At 42.5% G+C, this 12,653-nt stretch overlaps 1 protein-coding gene across 15 annotated transcripts in view; it reads right to left on the bottom strand.

Annotated features, from left to right (window-relative positions):
- LOC100065486 (S-methyl-5'-thioadenosine phosphorylase) overlaps positions 1–12,653 on the bottom strand; it is a 48,308-nt gene that overhangs the window by 31,316 nt on the left and 4,339 nt on the right. For 5 of the 15 annotated variants that reach the window (XR_011431634.1, XR_011431633.1, XM_070248897.1 and 2 more), the window contains exons 2-3: positions 7,806–7,991; positions 774–860 (exon numbers count right to left, since the gene is read on the bottom strand). The exons of 8 other annotated variants lie outside the window; for them this stretch is intronic. The gene's annotated coding sequence lies outside the window, so the exon portion shown is untranslated. Of the gene's footprint in view, positions 1–773; positions 861–7,805; positions 7,992–9,190; positions 9,228–12,653 lie in introns of those variants that run through there. 2 more of the 15 variants (XM_070248888.1, XM_070248898.1) reach the window with 1 other exon arrangement.

Here is a 12,653-nt window from a genome sequence, read left to right as displayed (position 1 = left end):
AGGTCATGGAGGGTGAGGTCCTGAGAACCGAGGAGGTGAAGACAACGTGAGGGGAAGAAGTAAGCCGAGCTGACCGCAGGACTTGGAGGACATGAGGTCCATCTAAGGACTTGGATGAAAAGGAGAGAGTTTAGTTGGGACTGCCAGATGCAGGATCCTCGCGGGAGGATGAGAGGAGCTGCCATGTCTGGAAGGAGCACTATGGAATCAGGAGGAGGGAGACTCCCGCGCCCTGGCTGGGTGACATGTGGGCTGGAAGAACAAACAGCCTCCTTTTAACAGAAAGGAGGAGTTTTATTTCCAGTTCAGTTATGCAATCATGTGGTGGATCCCCGAGAAACCCCCCTTTGGGCAGGGCTTCCTACGGAAAGGCCGCTTGGCAATGACATTTCCTCTCATCTGTAATCAGTCTATCTGCTAAATTAGTGTGGTGTGACATATGGGCCCCAAATTAGAAGCTGATTTGGATGCAGAGACCTGAAAAGTACCGTTGCTGTGTCTGCATGAGCATCTGGCTTCCAGGGACAGAAGTTGAGAAGTTAGTGCACACGTTCAAAAGCCACGTTCTCTCCCGTATGCCCCAGGCACCCTCAGGGCCACTGTCTCAGCTGGTGGGACCCAGTGCCAGGACTCCGGCCCCTCTCAGCCTGGGGGAGGCAGCCCTGGGCTGCCAACACAATAGCAGTTATGTTTTTTTTTTTTTTAATTTTAAACTTAAAACCAAGCCAGCAAGGAGAAAGGAAAAAGCTTCTCTCCACTAACTGGAGATTAACCTTGCCAAACGGAGTATCCACATATTTTTCGGTTCTTCCTTCTAAGATTTCTGAATCATCCAGGCCTGTTCCACTAATGATTCCAATCTAGGGGAGACAAGAAAAAGATACCATATTTGATCATTTTTCATTAGAAACAAAATAATTATTTTAAGTGAATTCATTTATTCATACTAAATGCTCTTCTCCATTCTTGCTAAGCCCTGTTTTTTAAAAAATCTGAGCACTACTGAAAAACAATTATTCATTCAAGAAACATTTGAAGGGCCTCTGTATTCCAGTAATAACCAAAGTATGGGTTTAGTGGACTCATCACACTTACTGCTATTTTTTTTAATTGCAGTAACATTGGTTTATAACACTATATAACTTTCAGGTGTAGATAGTAATATATTTTGAATTCTGTGTAGATTACATCATGTTCACCAGCCAAAGACTAATTACAAACCATACCCACATGCATGTACCTAATCACCTCTTTCGCCCTCCTCCCTCCACCCTTCCCCTCTGGTAACCACTAATCCAATCTCTGTTGCTATGTGTTTGTTTGTCACTGTTTTTATCTTCCACTTATGAGTGAGATCATATGGTATTTGACTTTCTCCCTCTGACTTATTTCACTTAGCCTAATACCCTCAAGGTCCATCCATGTTGTCACAAATGGCCAGATTTCATCACTTCTTATGGCTGAGTAGTGTTCCATTGTGTATTTATACCACATCTCCTTTATCCATTTGTCCCTTGATGGGCACCTAGGCTGCTTCCAAGTCTTAGCTATAGTGAATAATGCTGCAATGAACATAGGGGCGCATGTATCTTTACGCATTCTTGTTTTCAAGTTCTTTGGATAAATACCCAGCAGTGGAATAGCTGGATCATATGGTAGACCTATTCTTAATTTTCTGAGAAATCTACATACTGTTTTCCATAGTGGCTGCACCAGTTTGCACTCCCACCAGCAGTGTATGAGGGTTTCCCTTCTCTCCACATCCTCTCCAACACTTACTGTTTCCTGTCTTCTTCATTACAGACATTCTGAAGGGAGTGAGGTGACATCTCATTGTAGTTTTGATTTGCATTTCCCTGATAGCTAATGATGTTGAACATCTTTTCATATGCCTGTTGGCCATCTGCATATCTTCTTTGGAGAAATCTCTGTTGAGATCTTTCACCCATTTTTCAATTGGGTTGTTGGGTTTTTCTGTTGTTGAGATCTATGAGTTCTTTGTATATTTTGGATATTAACCCCTTATCTGATATATGGTTTGCAAATATCTTCTCCCAATTGTTAGATTGTCTTTTCATTTTGTTGATGGTTTCCTTTCCTATGCAGAAGCTTTTTGGTTTGATGTAGTCCCATTTGTTTATTTTTTCTATTTTTTCCCTTGCCCGGTCAGACATGGTATTTGAAAAAATGCTGCTAAGACCAATGTCGAAAAGGGTACTGTCTATGTTTTCTTCTAGAAGTTTTATGGTTTCAGATCTTACATTCAAGTCTTTCATCCATTTTGAGTTGATTTTTGTGCATGGTGTAAGATAATGGTTTACTTTCTTTCTTTTGTATGTGGCTGGCCAATGTTCCCAACACCATTTATTGAAGAGATTTTCCTTTCTCCATTGTATGTTCTTGGTTCCCTTCTCTAAAATTAGTTGTCCATAAATGTGTGGATTTATTTCTCGGCTCTTGATTCTGTTCCATTGATCCTTGAGTCTGTTTTTGTGCCAGTACAATGCTATTTTGGTTACCATGGCTTTGTAGTATATTTTGAAATCAGGGAGTGTGATACCTCCAGTTTCGTTCTTTTTTCTCAGGATTCCTTTGGCTATTTGAGGTCTTTTGTTGTTTCATATAAATTTTAGGATTCTTTGTTCTATTTCTGTGAAAAATGTTCTTGGAACTTTGAGAGGGATTGCACTGAATCTATAGATTGCTTTAGGCAGTATGGACATTTTAACTATGTTAATTCCTCCAATCCAAGAGCATGGAATATCTTTCCATTTCTTTGTGTCTTCTTCAATGTCTTTCAACAATGTTTTATAGTTTTCAGTGTATAGATCTTTCACCTCTTTGGTTAAGTTTGCTGGAGGTATTTCATTCTTTTTGTTGTAATTATAAATGGGATTATATTCTTAATCTCTCTTTTTGCTACTTCATTAATAGTTTGTAGAAATGCAACTGGTTTTTGTATGCTGATTTTGTAACCTGCAACTTGACTGTACTCACTTATTATTTCTAAAAGTTTTTTAGTGGATTCTTCAGGGTTTTCTATATATAAAATCATCTCATCTGCAAATAGTGACAGATTCACTTCTTCCTTTTCAATTTGGATCCCTTTTATTTCTTTTCCTTGCCTGATTGCTCTGGCTAGGACTTCCAATATCATGTTAAATAAGAGGGGTGAATGTGGGCATCCATGTCTGCTTCCTGTTCTTAGAGGGATAGCTTTCAGTTTTTCTCTGTTCAAAATGATATTAACTGTGGGTTTGTCATATACGGCTTTTATTATGTTGAGGTATTTTCCCTTTATACCCATTTTATTTAGAAGTTTTATCATAAATGGATGCTGTATCTTGTCAAACGCTTTCTCTGTGTCTTTTGAGATGACCATATGATTTTTATTCTTCCTTTTGTTAATCTGGGGTCATGCTGATTGATTTGCAGATGTTGAACCATCCCTGTATCCCTGGAATAAATCCCACTTGATCATGATGTATGATCTTTTTAACGTATTGTTGTATCCAATTTGCTAGTATTTTGTTGTGGATTTTTCCATCAATGGTCATCAGTGATAGTGGCCTGTAATTTTCTTTTTTTATGTTGTCCTTGTCTGTTTTTGGCATCAGGGTAATGCTGGCTTCATAGAGAGTTAGGAAGCTTCCCCACCTCTTCAATTTTTTGGAAGAGTTTGAGAAGGATAGGTATTAAGGCTTCTTTGAATATTTGGTAGAATTCACCAGGGAAGCCATCTGGTCCTGGACTTTTCTTTTTTTGGAGGTGTTTGATTACTGTTTCGATCTCCTTACTGGTGATTGGTCTATTCAAATTCTCTATTTCTTCTTGATTCAGTTTTGGAAGGTTTTATGATTCTAAAAATTTATCCATTTCCACTAGATTATCCAATTTGTTGGCATACAGTTTTTCCTAGTATACTCTCATAATCTTTTGTATTTCTGAGGTGTCCATTGTAATTTCTCCTATTTCTGATTTTATTTATGTGAGCCTTCTCTCACTTTTTCTTAGTGAGTCTAGCTAAAGGTTTGTCAATTTTGTTTATCTTTTCAAAGAACTAACTCTTGATTTCACTGATCTTTTCTCTTGTTTTTTTTTTAGTCTCTATTTCATTTATTTCTGCTCTGATTTTTACTATTTCCTTCCTTCTGCTGATTTTGGGTTTTGTTTGTTCTTCTTTTTCCAGTTCCTTTAGGTGAACTGTTAGATTGTTTATTTGGGATTTTTCTTGTTGGTTGAGGTACACCTGTACTGCTATAAACTTCCCTCTTTGAATTGCTTTTGTTGTATCCCATAGATTTTGGCATGTTGTATTTTCAATTTCCTTTGTCTCCAGGTATTTTTTGATTTCTCCTTTGATTTCTTCATTGATTCCTTCGTTGTTCAGTAGCATTTTGTTTAATCTCCACATTTTTGTGGCTTTTCTGATTTTCTTCCTGTAGCTGATTTCTAGTTTCATATCTTTGTGGTCAGAAAAGATGATTGGTATTATTTCAATCTTCTTAAATTTATTGAGACTTGTTTTGAGACCTAATACGTTATCAACCCTGGAGAATGTTCCATGTGCATTTTAAAAGAATGTGTATTCTGCGATTTTTGGATAGAATGTTCTATATATATCTACTAAGTCCATTTGGTCTAACGTTTCGTTTAAGGCCAATGTTTCCTTATTGATCTTCTGTTTGGATGATCTATCCATTGCTGTAACTGGAGTGTTAAAGTCCCCTACTGTTATTGTGTTACTGTCTATTTCTCCTTTTATGTCTGTTAATAATTGCTTTATATATTTAGGTGCTCCTGTGTTTGGAGCATAGATATTTACAAGTGAGATATCTTCTTGTTGGATTGGATTGTTACCTTTGTCATTACGTAGTGCCCTTCTTTGTCTCTTGTTACAGTTTTTGTTTTAAAGTTTATTTTGTCTGATATATGTATTGCTACTCCTGCTTTCTTTTCTTTGCAATTACATGGAGTATCTTTTTCCATCCTTTCACTTTCAGTTTGTGAGTGCCTTTAGGTCTGAAGTGTGTCTCTCGTATGCAACATATATATGGGTCTTGTTTTTTTATCTAATTGGCCACCCTATGCCTTTTGATTGGAGCATTTAGTCCACTGACATTTGAAGTAGCTAGTGATAAATATGTGTCTATTGCCATCTTGTTATTTTTTTTCCTGGGTGTTTTAGTAGTTCTTCTCTTGCTCTCTTCCCTTGTGGTTTGATGGCTTTCTTTAGTAATATGTTTGATCTCTTTCCTATTACTTATTTATTTATTATAGTTTTCTGGTTTGTGATTACTGTGAGGTGCCCATATAATATTCTATGCGTATAGCAATCTATATTGAGTTGATAGTTTGTTTAGCTTGACCTCTTTCTAAAAGCTTTACTCTTACTCCCCTCCTCCCACATTTTATGTTTTTGAAATCATATCTAATCTCTTATTTTGTGTGTATCTACGAAATTACCTTCAAGTATGTAATTTTAGTACTTTTGTCTTTTAACATTCATATTATCTTCATATGTGGTTGATCTGCTACCTTTACTGTATTTTTGCCTTTATGAGTGATTTTATTGCCTGTTTTGGGGTTTGTTTTTGTTTTTGATACTTTTCTTATCCCTATTTCTGGTCTTCTCTTTCTCACTTAAATAACTCTCTTCAGCATTTCTCATAGAACTGGTTATGTGGTGATTAACTGCTGTAATTTTTGCTTCTCTGGGAAACTCTTTCTCTCCTTCCAATCTGAATGATAACTTTACTGGATAGAGTATTCTTAGCTGTAGGTTTTTTCCTTCCAGCACTTTAAATAAGTCATGCTACTCTCTTCTAGCCTGTAGGGTTTCCCCTGAGAAGTCCACCAATAGCCTTATGGGCTTTCCTTTGTATGTCACTTGCTCCTTTTCTCTTGCCACTTTTAGGATTCTCTCTTTATCTTTAATTTTGGACATTTTAATTATAATGTGTCTTGGGGTGGGCCTCTTTGGGTTTATCTTGTTTGGTACTCTCTGTGCTTCCTGCACTTGGATGTCTATTTCCTTCCTTAGGTTAGGAAAGTTTTCAGCTATTATTTCTTCAGATAGATTCTCTGCCCCTTTGTCTCTCTCTTCTCCTTCTGGGACACCTATAATATGGATATTAGTGCACTAGATATTGTCCCAGAGTTCCCTTAGACTGTTCTCATTCTGCCTAATTCTTTTTTCTTTTATCTGTTCAGCTTGGCTGATTTCCTCTAGTCTTTCATCCAGCTCGCTGATCCATTCTTCTGTATCATCTACTCTGCTATTTAGTCCCTCTAGAGAATTTTTCACTTCCCGTATTGTATTCTTCATTTCTGACTGGTTCTTTTCTATATTTTCCAATTCTTTGTTGACATTCTCACATGTTCATCCAGTCTTCTCGCAGAATCAGTGAGCACCCTTATGAGATTTTGTTTGAACTCTTTTGTCAGGCAGATTGCTTATTTCCATTTCATTTAGTTCTTTTTCTGGGGTTCTGGTCTATTCCCGTGCTTGGAATGTATTCCTTTGCCTCCTCATTATGCTTCTTTCTCTGTGCTTATATCTATGTATTAGGTAAGTCAGCTATGTCTCTTGATCTTGGAGAAGTGGCCTTATGTAAGGGATGCCTTTTGAGGCCCAGCAGTATGCTTCCCTCTCATCACCAGTTGAAATGTTCCAGGAGTGACCCCTGTGTGGGCTACATGTGTCCTTCTGCTGGGGCAGGGTTGCTCTTACTGCAGGTACCCAGGGAGTCTAGGCTTTCTCTCCCTGGCTGGCTGTTTATATGTCAGGTTTGGGTAGCCCTAGCACTGGTGGCTACAAGGTCTAATAGCACACTCCTTTTGCAGTTTTCCTGTTAATTGGGTAGGCACCCAGTGTGGCTGGTTGCTCAGGAAATTATAATTACTGTAGGCCTCAGGCCTGCAAGGCTATTGTTAGCTCTCTTAGGATTGTAGCCAAGTGGGGCTGGCCCCAGGCATGGGAGTACTCATTTGATTCAGGCTTTGGAAGGTGGGGCCAATCCCCTTTGTGGTTGTTTGTGAAGCACAAGTCTTCTGCCACTGATAAGCTCCACCCCCCACAGGTCCACACACACTGTCAACACAGTCCTGGCCCGTGCACACTTCTCGATCCCCTGGAGTGTACCCAGTCACCCCACTGCAGAGGCCCCACCTCTCCACCAACACCCCCCACAGTTCACCTAGTCTTCACACAGGCCCTGCCTCACAGAGGCAGATACATTCATCTGCTTGTGGAGGATCGAGGTACCCAGTCTATGCAGGCCAACACGTAGCCTGAGGGCTTGCTACTGGGAGTGGCCAGTCCCTAGGGTGGACTGCCTGCCCTGGCTGAGCTGGATTAAATCTGCACTCTAGTGGGTGTGGCAGACCCCTGGGCTAACAGGCCAGGGGAAGAACTCCAATTGCATCTGCCGGCATTTGTGTAAGCACGCCTGTACTAGGTCACAACAATGGCTGCTGCCAATGTCTCAGTCTCCAGAAAGGGCTCGCCTCTCACTGAGATGCACCCAGAGCCTACGAGGTGAGTCTCTTTTCACCAAAGGACTGTGCCCCACTCTTTCTGGTGGTTTTAAGTTGCTCTGAGATGGGTGAATTTGTGTGTGGGCCCTTTAACAGCTGGGTTTTTCAGCTTATGTCCAGTAGCTTTTCTAGGGGTATTCCCTGTTGTAGTTAATAGCTAGAAGGCAGATAGTATGAGTCATCTCAGTTATGCTGAGTCTGAAGGATGCTTATAGATGTAACGCACCCCCAGTAAGGTCCCCACTTCTCCAGGGAGGGCTGCGTACCTTAGAGTGGCTCCCATTCCACTGGCTATGAAGCTCTGTGGCTTGTGAAGGTGGCTTTTTTCTCTCTGGAGAGGAATTTCTGCCTCTTCCATCTCAGTCAGGACTGTCCCTTGCTGTGGGGGTTATCTTTATCCAGTTTTCAGTTCTCTCTCTGTGGTAATTTTTCCCAGAATAGTTGTAACCTGCCTGTGTTTATGGGAGAAGGTGAGTTCAGAGTCTGCCTACACAGCCATCTTGATGAGATCCCTATTGCTGACTATTTGAATAACAACCCAGAACAGAAAGGTACTTTATCTAGCTAAAGTGAGAAAACCAACATTAAAAATAAACAAACATGGTGTGGAAACTACTTTCTTACCAATTTTATTTTCTCTAATAATGGGCTATGGAATAAAGAATTTTTATAAGACTGGTATGATAGAAAATATTCAGTATATTCATTTGGTAATGATTTCTCCTCATTACTTCATCTGATAAAAAAACAGATTTTTCTTTCCTATGCCACTAAAATCAGAGTTGTAAGGGATCACAGAGAGAGCAATCTGGGATAGCAGGAAACATTAGCCTCATGTATATTTATGAAATCCACCTGTCCTTCATACACACATGTAAATATAAATAATTAAGTCAAGGGGAGTTCTAAATTTTCTTTTTTTTTTTTGAGGAAGATTAGCCCTGAACTAACATCTGCTGCCAATCCTTCTCTTTTGCTGAGGAAGACTGGCCCTGAGCTAACAACCATGCTCATCTTCCTCTACTTTATATGTGGGATGCCTACCACAGCATGGCTTGCCAAGCCGTGCCATGTCCACACCTGGGATCCAACCAGCAAACCCCGGGCCACCGAAGCAGAACGTGCGCACTTAACTGCTTTGCAACTGAGCCGGCCCCTGTTCTAAATTCTTTTTTAAGTTCAAGTGTTGTAGTGCATTTTCCAGAGATTAATTTAACAGTCCTTGTCTTCAGGGATTAACTGGAGTTAAAGAAACTCAGTACCACCCTCTAGAGTAATCTAATTTGATGACTAAGAAACACAAACAAGAACAATTACACAAATAATTAAATGTTAACTGAACTGTTAGCTAAAAATGAAATAGCTAAAATTAGGAAGGTTTCCCTAGGCTGATGCTTCCTAAAGGAGAAAGAGTAATTAAATTCTCCTGTTTAACTTTAAACATGCTATAGAGAGGACACTGTACTGGAAATCTAATGGAAAGGGAACTGAGCTTTTTTTTTTTTTTCAATGAAAAGCTTTAAATCTATTGTCACTTGAGTAAAATTTCTACTAGATGAAAAAAGTAGCTCCTTGAGAAAAAATTCTAGAGTTAAGAATTAACTGAACTGAATAAAATAATTTCCACATCAGGTTCCACAAATTGATTTACCTCAATACGTGGGAAAATGGTTACCTCTCTGGCCCTCAGTTCCTGGAAAAAGAAATATCAACAGAAGAAGAAAATAAGGGCATGTTAGTAAGATTTTACTGAAGAGCTGCTGGTTATACGATTTAGAGCTTCAAGTGTCGCCACAAGTTCCTTAAGCGGCTAATGCCGTTTGTGAAGTTGGTGCCACCTTGTGGTACAGCGTTGAAACCACAGCAGGTTGCGCGTTCTGGCCAAGCCCACATTTCTCTCCTGCCTTGTTACACCTTAACACCATAGGCCAAGACTAACCAATATCAGTTTTCAAATCAACAAGAGTGGTCACTTAAGTCAGTACATTTAAATCACGCCAATTCAGTAGATATTTCTTTTAAAAAAACACACTGTTTTGTGCAATCCTAAGCCTTCCTCTAGCTGGCTTCTCCGTTTTATCCTCCATTTCACATTCTCTGAAGCACCACAGATCACGGGGGGCCTAATGAACGGTCCAGCCCATGGCATCGCCCAGACCACAGAACCGAACTGCTGACTCTAAAATTATCTGGGATTCTGTTGCTTATCAAAACTTCTGGTTTTTTTGTTGTGTTTACTTATTTCCACTTTGACTTGGTTGATTCTGAATGCTCCCTGGGCCGTGGCCCCCCCATTCCGGATTCAGCACTAACTCTCGGACTTGTACACACGAAACACAGCCCACACCGTCTTCTGAAACCACCCTCTCGGTTCAGGAAGCATCGCAGCCGCGGGTGACAAATGCTGACCAGGGGTCCTGCCGAAGTTCAGGCCGTCGAGCCCAACCTCACGGCCCCAAGGTTCAGTCCACACCATGCTGGCTGCACGAGGACTGCATTAGAAGCTGGTACTCAGCCCTCAGCGAGGAACATGGAGTGCTGGCCACGAAAAGAAGAGCTGCTCCTGCTCGCCAGAAAGGCCAGGGTGGGGTCTCCGGCTCTGGAATTATCTGCAGGTGGGCACATCTGGTCACCCAAACGGCTCTGCTTGTTTATGGAAAACCGTATCTAGCAAGGGATACAGGACAAGTGTAGCGACTGAGTACCGCCTCACCAGGGACCTCTAACCATTTTCCTGCTGCAGAGGGAGGCCAGCAGTGCCAAGATGTGGCAATGCCGCCACCTGCTGGCCCATAGCAGAGTACGACTAGGACGAAACTCCCAAGCACGGATGGCCTAATTCTGTCCACCCCGAGCCTCCAAATTCAACAGTCAACTCAGGCCCTGCCATGGTAATAAAGGAACTGGGTCTCAGCACCCACACGTCACAGGCACTGTGCTAACCGCCTCAGCGGCCTCACCTCCTCTGATCTTCTCAACCGCCCTATAAGATAGGCCCTGCAGTATTACACCCATTTTACAGAGAAGGAACGCATACAAATCAAGACACTTCTCCAAGAACAAATCATAAGGAGCAAAGCTGGAAGAGGAACCCAGCTCTTTCACACTCACCCACGATGATGGACCAGCTCCCAACACCCCCTGGAGACCTTTATAACGTCAGACCCTATGAGAAAAGTTTCACTGTCTCCATGTACTGAGGAAACTGATGCTCAGAGAGGTCAAGTTCTGGACCAAGGTCACAGAGCAAGCACAGAAACGATGACTCTGGGCGTCTAAGTGAACCTGGAGGAGAGGGGGGTCTCCATCGGTGACGTCAGCCACACTCAGGCAGCAATGACAAGACCTTACCAGGCCTCCTGGGCCAGCAGCATCAGCCCTCAGTCCAGGCAATCCTAGGAGGCCTAGGAAATGTGTTCGAGGACCGAGATGGAATTTCTGGGCCAATTCTGCCCAGCCAGGACTTCTTCATTGCACACGATAAAGTTCTGAAACAGGGACCTCCGGTCAATCAAGGTCAGTGGCAAATTTTAACAATTAGTGGTCCATCCCACACTTTCCACTGACGGAGCACCAAGTCAATCTCCATAAAAAGAGGAGAGCGTCTGCCTTCCTCTCTGAGACCTGAAAGCATTTTGTCTAAATGCTGGCTTACCTGGCCAGAATGCGTACTTCCCGCAGTGGCGAAGGGCTCACACTAACCCCTCCCCTGCGTCTATGTCCACTGGTACCTGGACCCAGGGGATCTCACATACCTCACCTGGTTTCAGGAACCACTCACCATCACTTTGGGGCATGGACACACTACCTTAAGGAGCCCAGCACTCTGTGACTGCATTCTCAAAACCCCACACCCCTGAGCCGTGGAGACTAGCTCATGCCAGGGAGATGGCTGCCTCTGGGCGCCTCAAGCTCACGAGGAGGCAAGGGAGCCACAGCTCAAGCTGGCGGCACTCCCTGATCTCAGCATCTCAGTCCTTAGGCTCTGGTTGCCACTGACAAGTCTGGCAAGCACACAGACAAAAGGCCTTCTTCTTGGGCCGACCCGGCTTTGAGGCCTCCCAGGGCCTTGCAAAATCCCTGGAAGTCCAGCTGTATGGGGACAGAGTGGCCCAATATCCAGTCTAGGAGCCCTGTTCAAAACCTACAATGAGGGGCCGGCCCAGGGGCATAACGGTTAAGTTCGCAGGTTCCCCTTCGGTGGCCCGGGGTTCGCAGGTTCGGATCCCAGGTGCGGACATGGCACTGCTTGGCAAGCCATGTTGTGGTAGGGGTCCCACATATAAAGTGGAGGAAGATGGGCAGAGATGTTAGCTCAGGGCCAGTCTTCCTCAGCAAAAGAGGAGGATTGGCAGCAGATGTTAGCTCAGGGCTCATCTTCCTCAAAAAAATAAATGCCCTTGCTAAGTCCACGGAGATAACTGGGGCTCCATCTCTGACATGACTCCCCCTCTGTAAGCCACCCAGGTAGGTGATGGTTACGAGCTGAATTGCTTCCCCCAAATCCATATGTTGAAGTCCTAACCCCTAATACCTCAGAGTGAGACCATATCTGGAGATAGGGTTTTTAAGGAGGTAATTGAGGTTAAATGAGGTCATGAGAGGGTCCCTAATTGAAAATGACTAGTGTCCTTATAAAGGGAGATTAGGACACAGACATACAAAGAGGGAAGACCGCGTGAAGACGCGGGAAGAAGACAGCCACCTGGAAGCCAAGGAGAGAGGCCTCAGGGGAAACCAACCTTACCGACACCTTGATCTTAGACTTCCAGCATCCAGAACTAGGAGGATAAATTTCTGTTGCTTAAGCTACCCAAGCTGTGGTCCTTTATGGCAGCCCAGCAAACTAATACAGTAATGCTATGCAGTCGTGTGCCACGTAACAACGTTTCAGTCAACCACAGACCACGTATACCATGGTGGTCCCCTAAGGTTAGCACCATACGGCCTAGGTGTGTAGTAGGTTGTGCCGTCTAGGTTTGTGTACGTGCACGCTATGACGTTCACACAACAAAACACCTAATGACGCATTTCTCACAATTCATCCCCATCATTAAGTGACGCATGACTGCATTTTGTTCAGAGATAACTGAGGGCTTAGAACGTCTGTGTTT

The sequence above is a fragment of the Equus caballus genome, chromosome 23 (genome assembly GCF_041296265.1).
Source record: "Equus caballus isolate H_3958 breed thoroughbred chromosome 23, TB-T2T, whole genome shotgun sequence".
NCBI classification, from domain to species: domain Eukaryota; kingdom Metazoa; phylum Chordata; class Mammalia; order Perissodactyla; family Equidae; genus Equus; species Equus caballus.
Note: the sequence above shows the minus strand (reverse complement) of the source record. Positions and strands in the feature narration are given on the sequence as shown.